The sequence below is a fragment of the Lethenteron reissneri genome, chromosome 47, assembly GCF_015708825.2.
Source record: "Lethenteron reissneri isolate LAM-NWPU_2019-01 chromosome 47, ASM1570882v1, whole genome shotgun sequence".
Taxonomy (NCBI): Eukaryota; Metazoa; Chordata; class Hyperoartia; order Petromyzontiformes; family Petromyzontidae; genus Lethenteron; species Lethenteron reissneri.
This window is the reverse complement of record NC_083825.1, coordinates 10,941,133-10,965,783: the sequence shown is the minus strand read 5'-3', so window position 1 is coordinate 10,965,783 and position 24,651 is coordinate 10,941,133. Positions and strand designations below refer to the sequence as shown.

Sequence of the window (24,651 nt, the reverse complement as noted above, 5' to 3'; positions counted from 1 at the left end):
GACCACATCGTAAACACTCCGCTGCTGATATCTTCACTCATTTAATGGAGGAATGGACAAGATTTGCTCACATTAGCATCGCTGCTGCATTGGCAGTAGTGCGGCATTGTCATTGTTGCTGCATTGGCAGTGGTGCCCTGCCCATGTCCCTGGTTTCCGCTGATACACTTGCTCCACGCCCATCCCCAAACCTTTATACACATTTTGCCTTCAGAGGTTAACTACTTTGCCTGATGACAACCGCTTGTGTTGCGATCGAAACGGCGTAGTTTTTTGGTATTTTCTTTGAACCTATCTACGTGACTTTACCAAAAGACCCAAATAATAATAATAATATCTCCTCTGTTTCTGAACAGACAATGGAGTAGATAACAAATATAAAATGACAACTGTAATCTGCTGTTAAGAATTCGTACGATAGAAGAAGATGGACAGATTCTGTCGTGCTCTGGTGGATTGTTCATATGGTGGTCGCTGACACGCTCCGGGTGAGGTACATATGAAACTCCGTCCCTGTGCCCGGGCAGAGGAGGGCTTCCAGAAAGCTGAGGGTCTGGGGAAGCTCACACGTAATTTGGGGAGAGGATTCTTAGCCTGCCACTGGACAGCGTCCAAGGCATTTGGGAGGCAGTTGGTGGCACCATAGTGGCACCGGGAGATAACTCGGACCCTCTCAGCTCTGCTCTCCAGAAGACGGGGGGGGGGGGGGGGGGGGGATGGGGATGTGGCCCGGAGGAGAAGAGACGAGTATTTTCACGAAGATTCTCGTGCTGGTGGTTGCAGATCTGCAGAGCATGTTGCACACCAGCGTGTGTTCATATTCGGACGACATTCTGATGATCGTGTTCCCGAGGGGGAAATGGCTCCATGGAATCTGCGCATGGTGCTGATGAACGCTCTGTCTGCAGCAGGCCACCGGTCGAGCCGCTGGCCTCTTGCTCTCAATGTCGGCCATTACGTTGGCGAGGAGGGGTGAGCCTCCCTTCGGGGTGTCCTCGGACGACATGGGCGGCGGTGCTGCAGATCTCGTGTCCCCAAGGTGCTTTCAGATTTCCATGTGAACCAGGAGATCGTGCTCTCATCCTTGTGCCCTCCTCCTTTTTCATACCCCGGTCAAGGCCAAGGCTCCATAGCCCTGGCTGATCTTGTCAAAGGAGCATCAACCATCCCGCAAACTCCGGTCGTCTACGCAGCAGCGGCTTATGGCTGGCCATCGAACAAAGACGGTCACCGCATAGTGCGCTTTCAGGTGCACTTCTCAGTTTAACACGTAGGCTTTCGCGACCAGTATTATTCATAATAAAGGTTTTTGGGTTAGATCGCGTTATTTATTAATGTGTCGCAACCCTCCACCACCCGACACGGCCAATGAGTAACAAATGTGTCCCATTGACATAGACAAATAGTTCACTCCTTTAGCCCACCGGTGTGTTGAAGAGTGAATCCACAAGATTTACAATACGAGTAGTACGACGTTTCATTGGAAAATTACATCCAGCATCTTCAGGCGATTTGCCAGAATAGTGAAGCCATCCACCTGCTTCCGGTCTTAAATGGTGCAGGATGACGTCATCGTTGTTGAACTCCATCAGGATTCGAGATCAGAGGCGGAGTTGTATACAATTATGTAATAGATCAGTAATCAGCCACTTAGCATGTGACTCACCTGTAAGGAATTGCAATATGTGTTTTGTATTACTTAATAATACGCTTCCAGGCTGCGCTGAGTCTTCAGTTATCACAGCGATTTCAATTTTTTGAATTCTTCTCAATTTCAATTGATTCTCTAACTAATCTTGGCTAGTAATAATTAGTTCTGCATAACACTTAAACGTTATCAAAATCTATTTATTGTCCTTGTTGGCAAGCATGCTCTGCCACTGCTGACAGCTGTGTTTGGGAGAATTAAATGTTCCTTTGGTGTTCTTTTAGTCTTACGCTAATGTTACGTCCTGTCTGTCCAATATAACACTTGCCGCATAAGCAATTTATCCGATATACACCTTCTGTTGATAACTTCGGCAATTCATCTCTAGTACAAGACACGAGTTTTTGAATTTGGTGTACCGTACCAATTCTCACTTATTATGAGGTGCATTTCTGCGGCCGTCTGGAGCGCTCTTCCTTCTAGATTGAAAACTCATTTCTTTAGAACTGCTTTGTGTGTTTAGTTAGTTGTCCTTCCTTCCGCACCTCCAACTAGCACGGTTGGCCACGTACGGTGCAAAAGAGGTTCAACATACATACAACCATAGACTGAATCTGGTGAGAGCGGTAGCTTTTTAAGGTCCAGGTTTTGGAGTATCTTGGAGGGGGATAGGCTGTAGGGGCAGACATGGAGGCAGGTGCAATCCTGCGTTCAACCTGGGCCTTTGGCCTGTGGGGCCCAGGGGTCTGCTTGAAAGAGATCTTACAGGGTGACAGTGTAGAAGCCACCTCCATCCTCTCAGCAGCCATTACCACTTGGATGCCTTGGTGTCGCAAGAAGGCGCGTTTGGGATGGCTGTCCCTTTCGGCAACCGTCCCTCAGTAAGTACCGTAATGGAGAGGCAAATTAATTTTTCCTTCATTTTGGCGAGGCTCTGGTACGTGTTAACGTGCACCCCAGCCAGAGCTTGTCTGTTAGTGACTGCCTATGAAAATACGGGTTTAGCCCAAGTTAGTAAAACCCAGTCCTACCCAAGCGCGTCATCTGCTGTAAAGTGGATATTAAAGATACCCCACAAGCTCTCGCCCATTCACCGATCCTCTCCGCTCTCATCTCACCGCTGCCTTGCCTGAGCCATCCACTCGGCTAACCAAAGCTCTCCGTTGATCCTGGGCACTTCCACCAAATAGTCAACCTCACGGTTAAAACATTCAAGATCATCACAATAATACACACAGGGTGTTATTTATTCGTCTCGTAAAATATGGCTTATCTATGGAATAAGGCGGCGGTTGATGCAGGTGAAACTCTTCTTCTTGGTTCTTTCGGTAAAGTCACGTAGAAGGGAAGTAATAAAATAATACAAATAAAACATAATAAAATAATTCTCACGACGTTTCGGCCACAACGCAAGCAGCCGTCCTCAGGTGAAGAACAGGTCTGTCGAGAAGACAGAGTCTGAATGACAACCCCAGGCTTGGAGCGTCTTTTTAAGCTGGGTTGGAGGGGGGGAAGAGCGCCTTGACAGGTGAAACTGATGCGCCATCGGCATCCCAGCATGGAAGGAAAATGTAAATTTGAGTGGCTGACACCACCGTGGTATTTTATGAGCAATTTTGTCTTTTCAAGAAAGACACATCATTCCAATCTGAATGACAGTGCTGATTAATGACATAGTACGACCCAGTTTATCGACATTTCCTAGTTCTACGAAAGTTCACCGACGTCGTTTGGAATTTCCATCGGACATCGTGGAACTCTTGCTCCTCTGCTCAGCCTCCATGCAAAGGCCTGTCATCTTGTCTCCTCTGCTACTCCCGGGGACCTCCTCGTGATCCCAGCTGCTCACACTCCCTTGCCCTGTTCAAGCTCAGCTTTAATTCACAGCTGCCCTCCCCCGCCATCTGTGGTCGGCTGAACGTTGTCTTCAGTTCACATCGCGTCTGATCTCCACTGCACTGTAGCCGTGCGTTGTACCCATCTTTGTTTCAGATACTAAATCTTGCCTCTTCGACCCCCCACAGCCACAGTTGATGCCAAGGTGTGTGAACTTGCTTCCCGCATTTAAGTGCATATTCAATTCCCCTACGTTCACGCGTGACTTGAACACGTCCACTTTCATGGGAGCGCTTTAACGTGGCCGCAAAACGGCCTTCGTTACGCGCCCGTTAAAAAAAAAAGATTTACTGGAAGTGTTGACGCATTCAAAAAAGTGTGCGGCATCAAGAACATTCCCCCGGAGTTCTTCGTGCGTGCCCACTCTCACTCTCCTGTGCACTTCACCCAGCTCGTTATTTACGGAGTACGATGGCGCAGTGGGTTCACGCGCTGTGCTACGATCCCAGTCAAACATTCGCTCGGTTCCCTGGCCGTGAACATTAACACCGGTCGTGGTCGGCATGTGGAGCTGTCCCATGGCTACCACCCCTCCCCCCCCCCTCGTTTTATCCGAGTACCTGGTATGATGCGTAAACACGCAGGGAGGACAACGGCATCCGGACGTGTTCTTGGTCACACCACCCCCTCCTGTGCTGTGCTGCCCTTAGCATGTGCTTACAAACCGCATTGCTCCCGATGTCTGTAAGACTTTAACGGGGAAATCTTTGTCTTTATTTTGCCCTGTCTTTTTGTGTAGCTGTGCGTATTTCTTCCCCGTCCCCTGTGTCTTGTGGTTTGTCTCCATCCTCTGTGATCTGCACATTCGTGTGACCTGGACCTAGCTCTGTGTATGCTCTGTCCTGGGAGCGGTAGTGCAACGGTCAGCACGCTGCGCTACGAACCCGGTGACACGGGTTCGATTACCGCTCGCGGCCAACACCAGTGGTGATTATTTGTCCCGGTCCTGGGACTCCCCTAGGTCGACTCGGCATAAAATCAGGCAAGGGCATTGGTGTTGGCCACCCACCCCGTCATGTGCCGTTCCGGCCTTCATAGGTGCTCGCTAACACAACTCGCTCCAAGAGTCTGTGAAGGCCGTACGGGGGATTTTTGTCTTGCCTGCCCTGGGTACTGCGTGCTGTCTGCCCCGTGTCCTCTCTGCCCTCTGTGTCACGCCTCCTGTGTGCCCTGCATCTCATTTGCTCCTGTTGTGTGCGACGTCTGAACACGTGCGTTTCCGACTGCCCCCTGTCCTCAGTTCACCAATGACATTGACATACAATGGGCTGTGGGGAGTGAAGAGATGGCTTGTTCGCGCAGGGAAGAGAGGTGGTTGGGCTGCGATGTTGCTCTGCTCACCGCATGGCACCAGGAAAATGGGATTTGGGCTTTGGCTGAAGGCAGAGAGAGAGGCGAGCCGAAATCCAGAGCCCATGTGGCCGCCCTTGAGCCAGCCCCATCTTCCTTGATCGGCTGCCAAATTGTGCACTCGTGTTTACGCGTTGATGGTCTTAGAGTCATCGTGTTCTCTCAACGCGGGGCCCGTTTGCGCAGTGTTGACACTTGGATTGCTTTGGCTTGCCCCGTGTAGTTTAAAGATGCATGTAGTTAAAAACGAATGCCTCTTTGGTACACGCGCGCACATCGGCTGCGTGTGTCCTGGCCCATGTGACACGAGCTTGAATCTGTTTGTAAATGGAAATAAAGAGGGCCTGCGCTCTGGTACAGCGATCGAGTGATGTTCACGGATTGATGTATTAAAATGCACAAGAGTGATATCACCAGAGTGCCATAATGATGCGCTCGGCAATAAATTCCACGTCTGTTTTCTCATTAACAAAGCTTCACATTTGTTGTACTGCCCAGAACACGTCGTCAAGCTGAGAGCTAATTGCTTTGTGGGTTGCATCTTCTTTTAAATAACGGCATTGATTGATCTTTGATTTATAATAACGAATGTTAATTCCTTTTCAACCAGTTAAACAAGAACATTGATCGAGTGCGAGGCAAAGGAGTGTTCGTGTGAGCAAGAGCAATCATTCCAAGGGCCGGGGTCTAATTATAAACCGCTCCGTTTTGCCTCTTGAAAAATGACCTCCCCTGGACCCCACGAACACCCCAACATTTTTGTGCCATACTTGAGGGATTGCGTTAAGCACGCAAGCAGAGCAGCACCACCAACACCACTACCACCACCACCTGAATTGCTACGCAACTCACTAGAGTTGTCCACGTATAACTGAGAGCCACTGCCCATGACAGATGCGTTTCTACCTTTCGTGGTCTTCACGATCTCTTGTGGTCTTCACGATCTCTCGTGCAGAGTCCTTTCTGTCTGTCTCCCACCATCCCACCAACTGTCCCGCAGTGTCCCACCAACTGATCCACCTGCTTCCTCTTCCACTGTTCTCTTGTCTCCTTGCAGAAATCACCCTCATCTCATCTCCAGCTCTGTGACCCTCTGAGGGGACATGCCCTACATACACTTCCACCTTTGCATCACACCTCTCTGTAGACGTTCTTTCTCGGCTACATCGTCATTCCTCGTCTCGTCGTCGTACTGCCCCGACCGTTCCCATATGTACCCATGTACACGCTTTCATGGCCGCCTGTAACCCAAGTGGTGTTTGCCCAGGTTTCGCGCCGCATGTTGAGCATGCATTCATTCTCCCAGACTCTCGCCGCCACGCAACTCATGTTGGCATCTTCCCGGAGATGAAAATATGGCCCCACGCAGCCCAACCCGCAAAACCGCGCTCAACTCCATCCGTTTTTTTCCCCGCACAGACCTTTTTCTGATAATATAATATATATCGCAGGCAGTTTGACAGGGATGCTTGCTTTCGCTGATGTGTTGTGGGCAGGGGGGGTGGCGAGCTGCCTCGATCTCACGAGGAGTTTTGATCGCTAAGAGAGGGGAGGTGGGAGGCTCCGTCTTGATGTTGTCTCTACCGCTCCTGTGTTTCCAGCCGCTGCGAAGGGAACAGCGCTGCTGGCGTGCGGAAGGCGGTGCGCGCCCCGGCCCTGTCGACGCGACGCCGTGAAGCGGCAGCAGCAGCCGCCAATTCGTCTTCTCAAGGCGGTTATCGATAGGTCAGTGGCCCTGTAGAGACGTGCCCCCCCATCGACGCGCTTATCGAGTTGAGCGGATTGACAGCGGCACCTGCCGGGACCCCCGCGAATGAATCTCGCGAAACGTGACGGAAACTTCTCCCCTTATAAATATAATGGTGCCGTTTATATATATTTTTTTCTTTCCTAAATGGCTTACGGGGGCTTAAATGGTAATTTACGACGGGCCGCTGAGTTATGGGTTTTAATCCTTTAAAATGTGGCACGGTGGTGCGTGACTGTATCCTTATTTACCGCGGCATGCTGACAAGCCGCAGCCGCCCGCGATTGAGCGCCTTCACCTTGTAACCGCGCGGGGTCGCCTGGGTTCACGCTGCCGACTTGTACCGGACCGTCGCCTCGCTCGCGAGCCTAACACTGCAAGTTCGCGCTGCGGTCAGGGTGGGGGTCGACTCAGCCCATCCACCTTTTGGGGGATGATGTAAATCAAATGTGTACCGCTCAATGCTTGGAGATCAATACAAAGATCCCCCGTATAGCCTGTAACAGACTGTTGGGACAAGTGCTGTTAGCGAGCACTTACGAAGGCCGACACGGTACACGAGGGAGTGGGTGGCCAGCACCACGCCCGACCGCCTTTGTGTTCCGAGTGGCGATGTTTATACACCACACCAGGTACTTATTTAAGGCTGAGTTGACCTAAGGAAGGCCCAGGACTGGTTCAGATAATCGTCACTGGTGTTGGCCGTGAACGGGAATCGAACCCGGGTCTCGCCGGGTTAACCGCTACACAACCGCTTCACTGCTTGGAGATAACGCGCACACACACACATAAGGGGAGTGATAAACTGTGTACATATATATTTAAAACCTACTTGCTGTACTACCATCTACGAGCACTCAATAAGGTGAGTCTCACAGGCGGTTCCATCTGTACAATCCACCAACCCCTCCTCCACTAAGTCACAGGATTACCTCCGTGCAACGCCAAGCCCCCCCGGTGTGTTTTCTAAACACGTGCCTTTGCCAAGCCGTGCTCTTTCATGCTGTCGTCTTCAAATTTGTATCACGAAAGCCTCCCAGTCAATCTTGGCTCAGTGGGAGGTCACGCATCCTCCTCCTCCTCTGCCCCCATCATCTGGAACTTTCTTTCCTCAACCGTCCATGCTGCCCACTCCTTGCCCCGGTGTTCTCTCTTTTTCTCTCCTTCTATAAAACAATTACACCCACGGTTTCTGTCCGGCGTCTTGAGATGCGGTGGCATTCAGATTCCGCGTGAATTCGCATTGTGCCGTGTTGCCATTCCTGTGTTCGTAATGCTGCCCTGAGAGTTGGCAGCTGCGATGCCGGCCATCGCCTGTCTGCGGCCGATTTAAATTAAGTGCTGCTCAACAGTCGACGTCGCCCATGGAGCGACTGGCCCCCGCCATAGGCACGTGACAACGAGCAATGCACAGTGCTGCATTCAGCACACGTGCGCTCTGCCTTGGTTTTCTGACTCGAGGTTTAAATGTGTTGCACTCGCCGTCTGTGCTATTGCCTCTAATGAATCTGCCGCCTCGTCACAGCGCATTCCTTCCGTGTACCCCCAGTTGACGGGACTGGTCTGCCTCAAATGATGCACTTCTACTGTTTAAAATCGATACGTGTTTTAATCCGTGCCATATAACCACTTTTTCTCTGTTTGCTACTCTATCTGTTAATGTGAAGCGTATGTACGTATATATGTTGAACCTCTTGCGCACCATATGTATCCAACCGTGCTAATAAGAGGTGCGGTTGTCAGTTCAGATCAGTTTAGAGCTCTTCATGTGAACTTTTCTGCATAGATTTAGAGACACCGCACTGGGAAGTTGGATCTCCAACGACAGCTCCGGCAAACCCGCTGACCTCTCCTCTCAAGAAGGGCCACTGCCCACAACACCAGCTGCTTCTATATGCCGTGTTAATGTCTAATAGACATATTTTATCTTGATTTGAATCTTGATTTGAAGCTGTATTTGATTTACTTTAATGTATAGCAGCAATCAGGTTGGTTGATGATCCAGCACCCGCTGATTCTATTAACTTTTCTCACGAACTATTTTTTAGTTTACAATGTATAAGGCCCACTGAGCTATATAGCCCTTTTTCAGAAGCGACCTGGCCACAAATGAAATCGCGCTATCACGGGGTGCACATTCCGCGTTGTGTGCCAAGTGTTCCCTAATTGGAAGAACCGCGTTCCAGCGAGTGCGCGTTGCGGTGCGAACACCGCGCGTTAATTGAGGCCTTGCCGTCTCTTCGTCTTGGTCGGGCGGTAGCGTTGGTGTGCAGTGCCTCGTGCTGCTCGTCGCTCGCGGCTAACGAGTCGGCGCCGGGGGGCCGCGACGTTTTCTCCGTCAGCCGGAGAGAATGAATGGGCGCACTTCGCATGCCCCCCACCCATCCCCACCCCCCACGGCACCCGTCAGGGAGTCGAGGGCCCGGGTGGAGCCGGCCTCCACCTGCGCCCGCTCGCCAGTGCCGCGCCTCCCCCATCTGTTCGGGGGTCCAAGTCGGAGTTGTTGTAAAAAAAATGAAAGTACTTGGTAATGAATTTGTGGCTTGGGCCCGAGCAATTAACCGTCTCGTGTTTAACAATTACGTTAACACGGTGCCTTTTGGGGCCCGTGTTCTTATTCATCTGATTGATGTTTTTTGTTTCTTAATATTTTATTCAGATCCAATATCTAACGGGGAAGAGGGATCCTTTCCTATAAACATTGTGCTCTTCACCAGCGTTGATTCAAGCAAGCCTGGCTCCTGCTAATGAGACTGAATGTTGGAACGAGTCCAGAGTTTTCTTGTATTGAACCAATGCTGCGGGTATGATGCACTCCTAGAAGGCCATGCGGCTGATGGGATGTGTTAAAATATACTTATTGTAGTGGAGGGCCAGATATGCGAAGGAAGTGTACCGCCTGCTTATTTATTCGGCGTGCTTAAGCGTTATTTATTTGCAGGTGCTGATAATTTGCTGCCTTGTGAACGTGTTAAAGTAGTCGTTTATTTATGCCACGTGGTTGTAAACATTGCTTTACGTACACACCATGACGTGCATCTCTCAACGAGTGAAGTCAGAGGAGCCTTCTGTAATTTTGCACGGGGCGGTGGGCATGGGGCGGTGGGCACGGGGCGTGCGCCATTTCATTCCTTGCTGCGGGACCCGCGCCAAACCACTCTCTCTCTGCATTGCCGATCGCCGCCGCTACTGTCGCCATAACCTAGTGGCAAACATCGCGCCGAGTGGCCACCGCGATAGCCACCACGACCCCACGACGAGCGACACGGCTATCGGCATTGTGCGGCTCGGTGACCCTTCAACGCGCATTCTCCCGCCACGTCACCCGACGCGTCCGTGAACCGTGAACCGTGTCCCTGTCCCCCCCCCGGCTGTGGTTCTCCGTTTACGAAGCGGGCGGCGGCGACGGCGTTGTTTAAATTTCCGCGCGTTAGGTAATCCGGCGCGGCTTCCCGTAAACGCCGCGATGGGCGCTCCTGCACGCGACTTGATCCGGGGGCCGCGGTTTTAACGGGCGCGGCGCGACGTCCAAATTGCGCATTTTCTGCTCGCGCTAAGCTCTTTGCGGTTCACCTGCGCGCGTGGTGTTTCTAAGTTTGTGCGTCAGCATTTTATTAATAGATGCGGAACCATACAAGGGGAGAGAGAGAGAAGAGAGAGAAAAAAACAATGGCGGAGAAATTATCGTCGGGCGGGTCGGTAATGAAACACTCTGTCGGCTGCAGTGCTGACGAGCGCATTCGGGGCGCATCTTCTTCTTCTTCACAAGTTGCGTTTTAATCCCTCCGCGTGGTGAACCGCGCGTGCGTTGTGGATGCGCCAGACTGCTTCTGTAAGGAAATAAATAACATTCACCTCTCCCAACCCCTCCCCTCATCGTCCCCCTCCGCCCCCTCCCTCCCGTCCCCCCTTCTTCTTCCCTGCTATCTTCGTTATCTTCTCCCTTACCTCCCCCCCACCCAATATAAACTTTCACTTTGCTCGAGGCCCCCCCCCCCCACCTGGGTGGGGCAGGGGGAGCCCAATCCGCCCCTCTTCACCAAAGCCTGCCCGCCGCATCCGTCCATCTCGGGGCTTTTGCTTGAGGGATTTGTGCCCCCCCCCCACCGCCCCTGACGTGCATTTTGTGAGCGCGTCGGGATTGTCTTCGAAAAACGTGTCTTTAAAACAACCACGCTGGCTCTCTGGTGCCGCGCGTGTTGACGCTTCCCTGGTAATGCAGAATTTCTTAAGTGCTTTGAGACGTCACCACGGCGTGGTAGTGCAGCAAGCGGGTTCATGATCCATCTTCCTGTGAATTTTTGGAGTCCCGTTATATATGTGTTATTTTATTGTCTTCGGGTACTCTTAACTACGTGCACAAACAACGCAATTATGGAGGAATATTTCCAAACATTCCGATACAGATACAGGTAACCCAGCAACTCGTGGGCAAAGAACAGACATTGAGATCAACCACGCGATGTGTTTTCAGCACCGGCAGAGATTTTGAAACCCCTCTAATGGTGCCTGGCCGATGATGACATTGCTTATTTTAGGACCGTAACGTGTTCCTGAATCGCTCGCGTCATTAGCGCCATAGCAACTTCATTCTGCAATGCGCGCGCCCTTGTGTGTGTTTTTTGTTTGTGCAGCAACAACGTTGTGGTGGCGGCAGAGACGCGCACCAGGCTCGCGAGCCAGGTTTACGTTCCGCGCTGCTCGGCGTTACACGCGCCCCCCGCATTACACGTGCCCCCCCACGTTCCACGTTCCGTATGCGCGTGTCTCCTGGCTCCCCCCCGTGGCCCCGGCCGGCCAGAGATGCTTCGGATGGCCAGCGTCTTTCACTTCCTGCAGGTCCATGTTCTGGTTTCCTGCTCGTTACGGACAGCGGCGGGTTGCTGACCGTGAGAGGCGCGCACCGGCAAGATTTGCAGCGGACTGTGTGCTTTGGGTAACACCAGCGTGGCAGCGCGTGCCAGGGGGGGGCCGCTGGGCTACGCGTGGCCGTGGCGTCTCTGCGACGCCTCATCTGTGCCGCTCGTCTGTCGTGTTGTTTGCACGCATGCAATGCTGAATAAAGGCCTCTCCACACTGTCAGGCTGGTTGACCATACATCACCGTGCTGGTCGGTGCGGGTTTGTGAAGGCAGGGAAAGGAGGGGTTTAGGGCCAGTAAAGTTATCACTCGCCACTGTTGTTAGCCATGATCGGGAATCGAAAGTAGGTTCGTGCGTGAGCAGTGCGGCCTGCAACCACTGCGCCACCGAATCTGTGTAATGACCGCATATCGCTGCAAGCATCTTGGAACCCGAGTGGTCAGGGCACTCGACTCAGATTCTTATTGCTGTCCGGTGATTAATGCAGGGAATTACGAGAGTACGTCGTCTGATGTAAAGAATGTATTAAAAGACCACGTGATGTCATCATTCACACAGTCGACCTCTGTGCACCATCGTCATGGACACAATCTCAGGTAGGGTAATTGCAATCATCCCTGTTGGGGTCAATAGAATGCGTATCGCAGTGTTGGATAAGCAGCATGTGGTCCTTACGTCTGGCTTTCGCCATGGGAATGTGGAATTTTCACCACTGGCTTAGAAACACGAATAGAGATTGTGTGCCAGCCCATTGTTCGTTAAGATATCACGACGGCTTCCTCTGTGCGCCTTGTGGAGGAGAATGGATCTCATTGAACCCTCGCTTGGTTAAACTGTCATCGATTTGGTTTACGTCTACACGAGTCGGTGAACGTGCGTGCGCGTGACCTTTACTGATGGCGCTCGTGTCACCATTAGTGATGGCGATTCTCGATTGCCTTGATGACGGTGAGAGGAGCGACGCTCGCACTCCTCAAGAATGCGAACGTCTCAACCCCTAACTTCTAGGTTTTTTTGGGTGAGATTGTGTAATTATAAATGTGGCGTTAAACCCGCCACCACCCGACACAGCCAATTATAGTAAGGTTTGTCACGTAAACAGAACATGCCAATTTCTTACTGGTACAGCACACCGGTGTTTTAAAGAGCAAATCCACAACATTTACAATCTGAGTACGACGTTTTGCCAGTAATTACAACTCGCTTCATCAGCCTGATGTTGTGGATTTGCTCTCCAACACACCGGTGTGCTGTACTAGTAACGAATTGCCATGTTTTGTTTACGTGACAAACCTTACTAATTGGCTGTATCGGGCGGTGACGGGTTTAAGGCCACATTAATATTTACACACGATCTAACAAAAATAAAACTATTATGGATGATATTGGTCGCGAAAGCCTACGTGTTAAACAGTCTTGACCCCTGTTCCCTCACTGGAGCGTGACGAGGGCTCACTATCGCGGCAGGGGGGAGATCTTTTTACCGTGACCCCCTGACCCTTGAAGGCCATCGCAGAGCCAGTTGTACAATCGGAGCAACCACCCAATACCGCCGCCGTTGCTACCTCGTGGCTTTTTTCGCCAGAGCCGACCGTTCGATTTTATTCCCACAGCCGCCCGGTAATTTACTCTCCACGCCGCTAACACCGCGGGCACTTCGTCCGACGATGTGGCAGTGGACATCAAAGACGACCCTGTAACATCATTCTTGAAGAGTAAGGCGGTTGTGCGCCAGCGACGATACCTGCATCGGTGCGCTGGAGAGGCGGCGGGGAAGCAAAATTGGCGCCGCACGCAAATCTCAGGAAACGGCGGCAACGGCCGTGCCCGCATCACCATCGTCGGCTTGCGTTGCTGCCTCCTCGCGGCGGTGGGCTTGTCTCTCTTCTTGCACGGAGAAACGCGCGGTCGCTAAACGACAAACTCGCAAGCTCCGGGCGCGCAGGCGAGGGGGGCGGGGGCGGGGGGTCGTCGCCGGACACGTTTATCGCGCAGGCCCGAGAGTTAACCAACGCCGCAATTTCATTAGGCAATTATTCAGTGGCAGGGGGCACGTGAGCCAGCACAAGTAGGCCCTCTTGGTGCGTTCATCTGACGAAAATGCAGTCTTTCACTCAAAATGTGCTGCCAGGCTTTCCACAGTGAGCTTCCAAATAATTGTTCCAAATTGAATGAAGTATCCACACATTATGACTGGGGGCCCCCACCCCCTGCTACCCCACCCCAACCCCCTCCGCACCTCGCAAAAAAAAACACCCACCCCTCTTCCATTGTGGAAGGCTGGCAACCTAGTAATTTGCGAATGTGTGTGTGTGTGTGAAAGAGAAAAAATAGTCGGTTGGCTTCTGTCCAAGCTATGGTCAGCACTTCATGCGCACAAGGGAGCCAGTATTAACCCTTCAGTAGGCCGTAACGCACGCATACTGCGCGTTAATTCACAACCCCGTGTCGAGCCTGACACTTAGGAACTGCGCTGGCATGGAGGAAGAATCGAGCGTCGTCCGGGACTGTCGCTGAAGCTGGTGGGCAGGGTTCGTGAGCTCCGGGCACTCGTGGGCAACCCGCGCGTCGCTAACGGCGAATTGGCAGTCGGGGGGCAGAGCTGCGTGGATCCAGGGAGAGTTAAACGCCGTGTACATAATAATGTTTAGTCACGAGAGAGACGCCGCGGTACACTTGCTGGGATATCTAATAAGCCTTGGGCTGACCTTGGAAAATCAGCAACGCATTCCTTCACAGCCGCATTTACATCCTCGCAAACGCGTCCTATTGTGGCACGACAAGCGGGAGAGTATTCCGCATTGCTGGGCTATCGTCAAAAGGTTTCATCGAAGAATTGGTTTTACCTTTTCTGGCAAGTATGTGTGGTTAATGCAGACATGATTCTTTGCTAAAGATTTCTGTTTGGTGTTTAACATCTTAACACTTCCTGTTTTATTGCCATAAAGGGTAAAACCCATTTTGATATTTTGATACTGCCAAGAAAGGTCCCATGATCAAAGCTTTCATCGTTGTACATTTCCAAAAATGTTGATTTATTGTCATGTTGGAAAGGAATCTGTTTATTTAAATAAATAAATAAATATTCCATTCATTCCTTCCAGGTCTTTGGGCGCCGTGATGGTGGTGACATGGTCCCAGCGGCATCGCGATCGCCACTTATAGCAGAGGTTCGCGGTTTGACTCGACCAGGCTGCTCTAGTTATTACTGCGGGCGTATCGATCGTGAATACTCCACGCCGTCTGCTTCAGTGCACGTGAAAGGTCGGCCATTTGCCAGGCGTCATGGTCCAAATTTGCTCCATTTTTAAAATGACACCCGCAGATTACTTGACTGGGATTGCTAAAACTTCTGAAACTTTTTTTTTACCTCTGAGCTACATCACTCTTTTTCATGAGCTACCTGTCCACAAATGATAGCTCAACAAAGTAACATAATCACGTGGAAGTTTATAGCAGCTAAATACTCGAAAAGGATGTTTACATTTGTGGAGGAAAAGTAAACGTAGCACCCGGGAAAGAAATCCACACTGCCACGGGGAGAACATCCAAGCTTCAAACATAAAGACATTAGGATCTGGATCAGGATCGAACCCACAACCTCCTGTATACGAAACACGGTAGTGGATATCTCGCTTCCGTGGCACTAAGAGCAACATCAACCATTTATTGTTGCTGTGTTGCACATAGCAACATAACCCCGTCCTGGTGGGCTATACCCAACTGAAGCGGAGCCCCTCATTCGCAGTAGCCCTGCAATATAAGAATGGCACGAACATAAAATATACTCAAACGTTGATTAATTTCACGGCAGTTCTGGTTGTGAATCCTGGTCACTTGAGCCCTCGGCCTGGTTAAGCCGAGTCAACGCCATCTCCCTCCCACCTCGCCCGCTCCTCGGCCTCGCTGACCAGCCGCGTTGCTGCGGCGTGCGCTCCGTCCCGTGCGCTCCGTCCCGTGCGCTCCGTCCCGTGCGCTCCGTCCCGTGCGCTCCGTCCCGTGCGCTCCGTCCCGTGCGCTCCGTCCCGTGCGCTCCGTCCCGTGCGCTCCGTCCCGTGCGCTCCGTCCCGTGCGCTCCGTCCCGTGCGCCCCGTCCCGTGCGCCCCGTCCCGTGCGCCCCGTCCCGTGCGCTCCGTCCCGTGCGCTCCGTCCCGTGCGCTCCGTCCCGTGCGCTCCGTCCCGTGCGCTCCGTCCCGTGCGCTCCGTCCCGTGCGCTCCGTCCCGTGCGCTCCGTCCCGTGCGCTCCGTCCCGTGCGCTCCGTCCCGTGCGCTCCGTCCCGTGCGCTCCGTCCCGTGCGCTCCGTCCCGTGCGCTCCGTCCCGTGCGCTCCGTCCCGTGCGCTCCGTCCCGTGCGCTCCGTCCCGTGCGCTCCGTCCCGTGCGCTCCGTCCCGTGCGCTCCGTCCCGTGCGCTCCGTCCGGAATCCGGGTCTCCCATTGGCGCGCGCGTCCCCTGCCTCGAGTCCCCTCCACGGCACCTCGCGGGGATGGGTTGGCTCAGTCCGCTGGTTCTGTTCACGTTCCCAGAGACTTATGGCAGCGTTCTTCATTTAACGGTGGCCTGAAGTCATAATTCTTTACGTCCTCTACACGTGCAGTCCAGTGGATCAGGGGGCCTCCCCTCCGCATGCCGGGTTTGTCCTGCCGGTTATTGATCTTTACTGCACTTTGTCACTCCGGGTTGGCAAAGGTGAGGGGGCATAGGCGTGCAGCGTGAAAGTTGATTGCAACAATGGATTTTGTTGAACCGTCCTGTGCCGTTCACAACGTAGCCCCGCTCGGCCGGTGACACTTATGACGTACGCACGTTTAACTTTGCACCGTACGCAGCCAACGGTGCTAATTGGAGACGCGTTGGTCACCCACGCAAGCACGCTGCAAGCTCACTGCTGCTGAGCTTCTGAGATCTGATTGGATTAGGCACATTGTGGGTGGTTTTTCATAGGCATGTATGTCATGGTTATTAGTGGATATAAGTGATTCTTGTACTACCGATGCAAGTATAGAATCATACCAGTATTGAATCGTGGGTAAAATTAGTCTATTATTGAATGGATGGTGACAATTTGGCACATCGCAGAGAGACGGAGTGAACTATTATACGCAGGGCAAACAATGATGGGGTGTTTTTTTATTTGAAGTCGTTTGCGGAAAAGTCAACCTTGGTTGTGCTCAAGGTCACGTGAATGCGTGGTGAACGGGCACAAAAGCAGCGGTGCTGTCTCTTTCAGTTACAGTGCCACAAACGTCGCTCGGAACGCCGCGTTTCCAGAACCCCGTGCTGCGTAACCCGACGCGCGGACATCAACCCGGTCCAACGTTTGTTTTTATTTTCTCCCCAAAAAAACACGAAACTAAAATAAAACGCGCACAAAATTCCGAGGCGAAATTTGAGTAGATTTGCCGACGCTGCAAACTTCTTCCCCCTCCCTCCCCCCAAACCAACAGAAGTTATCTTATTGTTGGTTGTGGTTAGCAAAAAAACAACAACAAAGGAGGCTTAAGAACGGTGACACGATGTCCCTGTTGACAGACGGCGCTTTGGTGTCGGCGCCAGGGCCGCGACGTCGAGCGCGCGCGAGCCGTGGCTTGCGAGGTTCGTCTCGTTGCGCGGCTCCTGCCCCCCCACGGCTGCCTTCAACAGCAGTAGGTCACAGTGTCCCTCAAAGTCGCGGCGAGATCGTAACGGTGCGACGCGAAGCCCTCGTTAAACTCTCGCTTTTGTCTTGCGCTCTGTCCGCTGGGGGAACGCCCGCCCGCCGCTCGACGAGAAACATCCGCTGCGACAGGAGGTGTCGGCGAAGGAGAAATGGGACGCCCGTCCCACGTTTGAGTGGAGCAAGGGGAGCACTCGTCTGCTGGTTTGGGTTATGGTTGTGACGTTAATGGGCGCAAAGTGCCTGGGGTCTTAAAAGCTGGTTGATTTGCGTGAATTCTCGTGCTGACGTCTCGGCGTTGTAGGATTAATATGAAGCAAGGAGGTGCCACTTTGTGGAGGAGGCTGTCCAATTAAAAATATTTGTTTTGCCGGCTTCCCATTTTCGTCTGAGTTGACCTAGTGGAGACCCAAGCCTGTCTGTGTGTATCCCAGTAATTGAACTGGAATCCCCGTACAGTGCAGGAAACGCACGCACACATGCGCATGCTCACACGTGCACACAGACACACAAGTGCACACAGACACACGAGCGCACGCGCACACAGACACGTGCACGCAGGACCCATCTGCCCTGGGCTGTTTTGTATAATCTGCGATCATTTCATGTCATCCCTACGGTGCAGAGCAGGCAGACTGTAAGGTTAAAAACTGAATAGTAATAATAAAAGCAAATGAATGCATGAGTTGGTTTGGGAGGGAAAAACATCTCTGCCTCAGGAGTGTACACGATGCATTTTGATAGCATTTAATCACTTCAAAGCCTAATTCCTGCGATGCACGGTGGGTGCGTTCACTGCATTATGTAACCCTCCCATTGCCCGCATCCTTATCAAGGCCCTCTTTTGTGGGAAGTGTTGTCTTGTTTACTTCGGCAGCTTGCGGGTGGCTATATCTTGTGTGTGTGTCGGTCAGCGCGCTGCGCTACGAACCCCGGCAACGCGAGTTCGATTTCCGCTCACTGCCTGCACCAGTGACGATTGTCTGAACCACTTCTGGGCCTCCCCTAGGTCGACTCAGCCTGAAATAAGTAATTGGCGTGGTGTGTCAACATCTCCACTAGGGAGACTGGCGGCCGGACGTGGTGCTGGCCACCCACCCTCTCATGTGCTGTTCCGGCCTTCATAGGTGCTCGCTAACAGCACTTGCCCCAACAGTCTGCTAAGCCTACACGGGGGATCTTTGTATTTTTTCGCGTGAAACAGAGCGGCAATAGTACACTGCACAGTGAACCCCAATTGATTTGAGAGCTGGTGCTGGGGCCCTTCTCTAGATTAACTTGGCCGTAAATGACGACCCGGGATGGTGGTGTGGAAACGTCCACAACTTGGGAGATGAAGGCGGCCGGCTGTGGGTACCGGACCACACCGCTCACCACACCGCTCACCACACCGCTCACCACACCGCTCACCACACCGCTCACCACACCGCTCACCACACCACTCACCACACCGCTCACCTCACTGCTCACTTCGTGTGCCTTGGCCGGCTTTAATTGGGGCTCTCTAACAAGCACTTGGAATCAGAACATTTATTTTTGATCAGAATCAGACTATTCATACCGAAGGAATCCTATAGGCTATAAAGCTCATTTTCTCAAATGTCCAGTAGGGGCGGGTAAGAACGTTCCAACAACAAACAGTAGAACAACACGATAGGAGTACAAAGTAGAAGAAAGGGGTAACCAAATCACCCAAACATATACAAATACAACACAAAACCATCCCCATCCTACCAGGCACAGCCCACGGAGGTATCAACTTATTTTTCAGAAGCGACCTGGCCACAACTGATAGCTCAACAAAGTGGCTTATCATTTGAACATTTATAGCAGCTAAATAATCTCAATGCATGTTTCTAAACAGTCAATGTAGGCTACCTTTGCCTGTGTGGTACATATACGTTTCAAGTTTCATGTATTAGGTATATCCCTGTGAGCCATGTGGCTCTTGAGTCGGGTGCAACCGCAACAAACAAAATATGAACAGAGAACATCTTAAAGCGACGACGCGCAACAGAAAAATCCTGGATAAACCAGCAAATATTCCAGAATAAAACCACCGTATTACAACGCTGTGTGCAAAAATCCCAGTGTGATGCAAGTCAAACAATAACAACCATAAGACATTTTAGATTAAAGTTTTCAGGCCAACTCCGCACTTCCCGCAAGAAACATGGCTTAACCATATGTTTTCGAAATCATCAAAATAAAGCTATAAAAACAATTTAACAACAGTAATCATAGGAACTGTGATTCAAATTTTACAATAAACGATATACATAACATGTACGACCAAACTTACAGCCATAGCTGGCAGCATGACACTTCCAGTGTATGATGAGTGAGTCAGTGTATGATGCGTGAGTGAGTCAATGGTAGTGTGAGTGAGTGTATGATGTGTGAGTGAGTCAGCGTATGATGAGTGAGTGTATGATGTGTGAGTGAGTCGGCGTATGATGAGTGAATCAGTGTATGATGAGTGAATGGGTCAGTGGTTGTGTGAGTGAGTGAGTCAGTGTAAGATGAGTGAGTGTATCACGGCCTCCTTCACGCCATCACGGCCTCCTCCACGCTATCACAGCCTCATGTAGTGGGTTCAACTGAGTCACAGACGTACTCTTTGGAGGCAACACATTTATTGAGACCAACACAAAGGGGTAACGACCTATGGTGGTGGACCACAGGCTAACTACACACTATGGTGGTGGACCACCAGGCTAACTACACTAATTACACTGGGAGTAGCTACAATGGACAAGACCCCAGATCGTAGATCTTCAGGATAACAACAGCAACGCTGAACCCCGGTCCCTCTGGGGACCCGGTTTATATCCCCACGGGTCGTGACTGGCTCCACCCTTAGCCACAACCACCTCGAACCCTCGAGCAGGATCTCGCCCCCACTTGGGGCCCCTGTGTAGACTTTACCCGTCACTTGCCTTCCAGGGTCAACCAGAGTGCCGTGGCCTTCATTAACCCTATTCATGGCCGGCACCCTCACACCCCCTCCTATAGGGGACAGCACTGCACGCCGAGCGTGGTGCCACTCAGCGCTCTCTATCAGCGCTCACCGAGCCCCTCTCGGGCTGGTACTACACCCACATGTACGGGGTGTCCGCGATGTCAGTGCATCGCACGCCGTGCCTCGCTAGGGCCGGCATCACACAGTGACATCCGCGATGTCACTACACAAACAAAGTGTGGATCAGTGGTGCAGTGGTTCACACAATCCACCATGATCCTGGTGACTTGGGTTACCTAGCAGATGAGGGCCAATCGCATGTGGACTTGGCTCAAACGGCACTTAGAATGATATCATGTTGCGTGCAATCACATTATTAGCATTAGAGAGACAAAGGGGGCTGAGCAAACTTGGCCCTGGACATTTCCCAACCTCGTGGTCCAAGCTGCTCTTAATCGAGCGTCTGTGAAGCCACTTGCCCCCTCTAGTCTCTGAGGTGAAATAGAGGCCCCCCGTCTTTAGGAAACAATTGTAGTGGTTGTTGCCCTCTGTTTAACCACGTGAGAACCTATTGAGACTCGTTCTCTCTCTCTCTGGCAGAGAGATAATAAAGTAGTTAAGAGGACCAATTACTAATTGTGATTCCCATTTAGCTGCGGGTGATTCACAGATGCGAGTGTACAGCTGCTGCATTGACGCACGGTGCCGCACCACCGTTGCCAGCGATGATGTCATGGCACCCTTGAAGCTGCGTCGCCTGGCCGCGCCGATTCGCGTTCGCTCGAGGGCCCTGCCGGCTTGCTCCATCGCAGGAAGGAAAGCGACCTCGTCGGGAGCTCCACGTTATGGCAAAACGCCGTGACAGGAGAATCCCTCGCTCGGCATCGCGATTTGAATCTCAACGTAGCCATCGAAATACGGGGGGGGGGGGGTGACGGATCGAGCTGGCCGGGGTCCGCCACTGTAAACGCGGCGGTCGACCCCCCCCCACCACCACACCACCACCGCGCCTTCACCAGCCCAGGGCGTCCTGAATGAGCGAGTCATCACTTCCCCGGTGTTGTGTATGTACCCCCTTTTTATTTTTTTTTAATATTATTTTTTTTTAAGGCTTATTCTGCCATCATATATAATATTGTTTCTTTAATAGACACGGGGCCACGTGGGAACGAACACGCCCCCACACTTCCACAGAGGCCCCCACACTTCCACAGATGCGCGCATACCTCATTTCAAAGGAAAGACGGCATGAAAGAGGGTAATCAAGGTCATAAACTCCCCGAATTTCACACAAGAGGAACAAGGGAGGGGGGAATTGCAGGCGGGGGGGTTGCAGAACCAGGAGACACGGAGGAAGAGATAATTATATTCTTAACAAAGAAACAGCATCGACGACAAAAAGCACAGATGGGTCTTTGAACCATGTTAAATACACAAGTTACCAACTCAACCATAAAGATTAAGCAAACAGTATCCATCCTCACTCCAATTGAAAACCAAAAGACAATCTGCACCAGAATCGCGACCCATCATTGTTAATTAAGTACTGACATTATTTACCTTTAAAGAATATCTACACGGCCGGGCCGAAGCATCAAAGAATAATTAGGGCATCTATTTCGCTCCAAAACAAATTCCTAGCCGGGATATCAGATCAAATAATCACAAGAAGTCGAATAATAAGTACGGAATTAAAATAGAAGAGGAATCAAGGGCGGAGAAGGCTCTCAAAATTAACCAAACACAACACCCATGGGAAGCGAGCAACACGACCGCCTTTGTCTTTCCGAGAGGATCTCCACACACAGGCACCAAGCCAGGAAATGACACCCATAAAGGTTGGGTCACGATGAAACATCGTGAACACGGTTTCGGCATAACTGTGCAGATGGAACCAAGCAGCAAATAAGTTGCATTTCAACTTCCAAACCAAACCAACTTAAGCTGTGTGAGACAAAGGATGTGATCCCAGAGCAAGGGAGGTAATAATTAAGCTCGCTTAACGCGTAAGTTTTCGCGACAAATATTATTCAGTAACAAAACATGGATTCGAATGTTTTTTTTTATAACTCGACGCGAATCATCGGTCTGGCTAATGGATAACTTTGGTGGCACCGTCACGAGACCCCCACCCCTTTCTTCCAAAACGACACACACAGCTGTGTCTTCAAAGCTAATAAACACACGGACAAACACGCACGCGAAACACACGGACGGACACACACACGGACGCAGATGGTCCACCCCCACAGGAAGGTTTTATGACACAACCTTTGAACAACTCGGGAAGCCGAGTGGAATTTTCCGATATAAACCGAAGGAAAATCCATACAAAGCATATCGTCCGGGCTTCGGCTCCAACACACATATCATCCGGGCTACGAGCCCATCTTCGGCTCCACCACAGATCGACAGGGGCTCTGGCCCCCATCACAGATCTCCAGGGCTGTGGCTCCATCTCTCCTTGTCGCCGCCAACGAAGAAGCTCCTGTCATTCAGAATGACGAGGTTTGCGGAGTAGCGACGCGTAGCTACAAGCCAAGGTCTGCACCACCTGAGAAGAATCGCTACCCTGAGTCGCAGAGTTGCGAGTGAAGCCAACAAAGACGCCAACGTCCACCCTGCCACGAACGAAGCATCGCTCCTCGTCAGAGTGACGACCAGCGAACAACCCGCAGGAAAGGCGGAGATCGCTGAACGAGCGCCAACGAGCAACAACCTTGCGCCACCGTGCGCCACCTTGCGCCACCTTGCGCCGCCGTGCGCCACCGCGCGCCATCGAGCGACAACGAGCGACACCTTGCGCCACCGAGCGACACCGAGCGACACGAGCGACCGAGCATCTTCAAGGACAGCATCGTGCCAACTCGTCATCTAGCAGTAGAAAGAGAGAGCGCACGAGCAGCACCAAGCCCCCGGAACCATCAAGCGCCAAGCAAGCAAGTTTCTTCAAGGAACATCGTGCCAACGCCGCTCAATCCAGCAGTGGAGAGAGAGAGAGAGAGCAAAAGCCGAGCGACACGCCGAGCGAGGGAGCAGCAGGAGCTGTTCGTATCCTCCCACACCACACAAGCTAACGACACAATTAATATTACGAGGGGACAACGCACACACAGCACGCACACGAATAAGACTTTAAAAGAAAAACTGTCTTTTCGTTTCAAAAAGGGTTGCCATTTCGAGGTGGTGCGTTCAATATCAACTGATCGTGCAAAGCAGTTGCTGCCGTCGAGTTACATAAATGCATAAGAGTTTTCGTTATTCATATTGCATAATTTCACAACTGCATAAGTTTTTGTCGTTCAATTTAGTAATTGCATAATCTTGCCCATGAATTATTGACGAATGTTTGACCTGCATGATAGAATGTCGCGTGCTTGTTAGAATAAAATTGTTATCACAGAAGCATATCGAGTGTTCCTTCCAAGTCCATGCAAAACTGTCTTATTCTTGACAACTGTATCCTGCGATGAGATATGAAAATGGAGACCTAAAATATTATAACACACACTAGGATAATCGGTAAATGAATCTATGATAATCGTGTTATCCTGATTGATAACTCTGGATAAACGAAACTAAGCAAATTATCATAACTGCACACATTAACATAATCGCAAGCCTCCGCATAAATTACTACGATTATCTCCGTGATTATCATAATTTATGCATATAATCACACGCATTATCATAATTCATGCGTATTAATACACACACTATCATAATTAATGCGATTTGCGCATTTTTCGGAAAATTATTAATTTTTATTATTTTCATCAAAATTTCATAATCACAACATATACAACAAAATGGGTGGCGTCGTCCGGGATCTCTCGCAGACAGTGTTTTGCATGGATGATGGAATGAATCACTTCGTGTTAACCAGAATATCAGGATCGAACATTGCATGGTAATTGTGAACGGGCGGAAAACAAAAAAACGCCCTCTAAGGTTAAAACCCAGAATAGCAGGTTAAAACAGAGACAGTGGAATTAAGATAATATCGTATCAAACCAATTGCATCCTGTGATAAATGGTGTTAGAGGTACGCACTCTGAATCGGAAAATAACAGATAGCTCGAGTCGAATTGACTACACTCTGTGAGATAATTGTTTATATGCACTCTGAAAAGAAATGTCAAAGTAACTTCCGCCATACCTAAGATGCTAGGATTAAGAATAATTTTTGAATGGGTTACGGGAAACGGGGAGCTCGTATTTAAACGTACCGACCAATCTGTTACAAAGCAGTACAGTCAGAGAGACATATGGGAAGGGAGCTGTATCGATAACACGAACACACCTCGGGGGAAACTAATTGACTGGATAAAAGGTAACGAAGGCGAACACGATGTAAAAACTGCAGGAAAGGCAGGACAGGACTCATGCCTTCTCACACAGGCATACAGACAGGGATTGTGGAATGAGGGAAAATTTGGAAAGGAAACGGGAGAGAAATCAGTGCTCGCGACACCAGCGAAACTCACAGACGTTGATCCACAGAATAAATATGGAAGTAACATTAAATCACA

At 51.1% G+C, this 24,651-nt stretch overlaps 1 protein-coding gene across 6 annotated transcripts in view; it reads left to right on the top strand.

Annotated features, from left to right (window-relative positions):
- The window catches only part of LOC133354557 (mucin-19-like), a 246,981-nt gene that overhangs the window by 74,167 nt on the left and 148,163 nt on the right, over positions 1-24,651 (top strand). For 5 of the 6 annotated variants that reach the window (XM_061571483.1, XM_061571489.1, XM_061571482.1 and 2 more), the window contains exon 3: positions 6,496-6,619. The exons of the other annotated variant lie outside the window; for it this stretch is intronic. The gene's annotated coding sequence lies outside the window, so the exon portion shown is untranslated. The remainder of the gene's footprint in view (positions 1-6,495; positions 6,620-24,651) is intronic. 6 annotated transcript variants of the gene reach the window in all.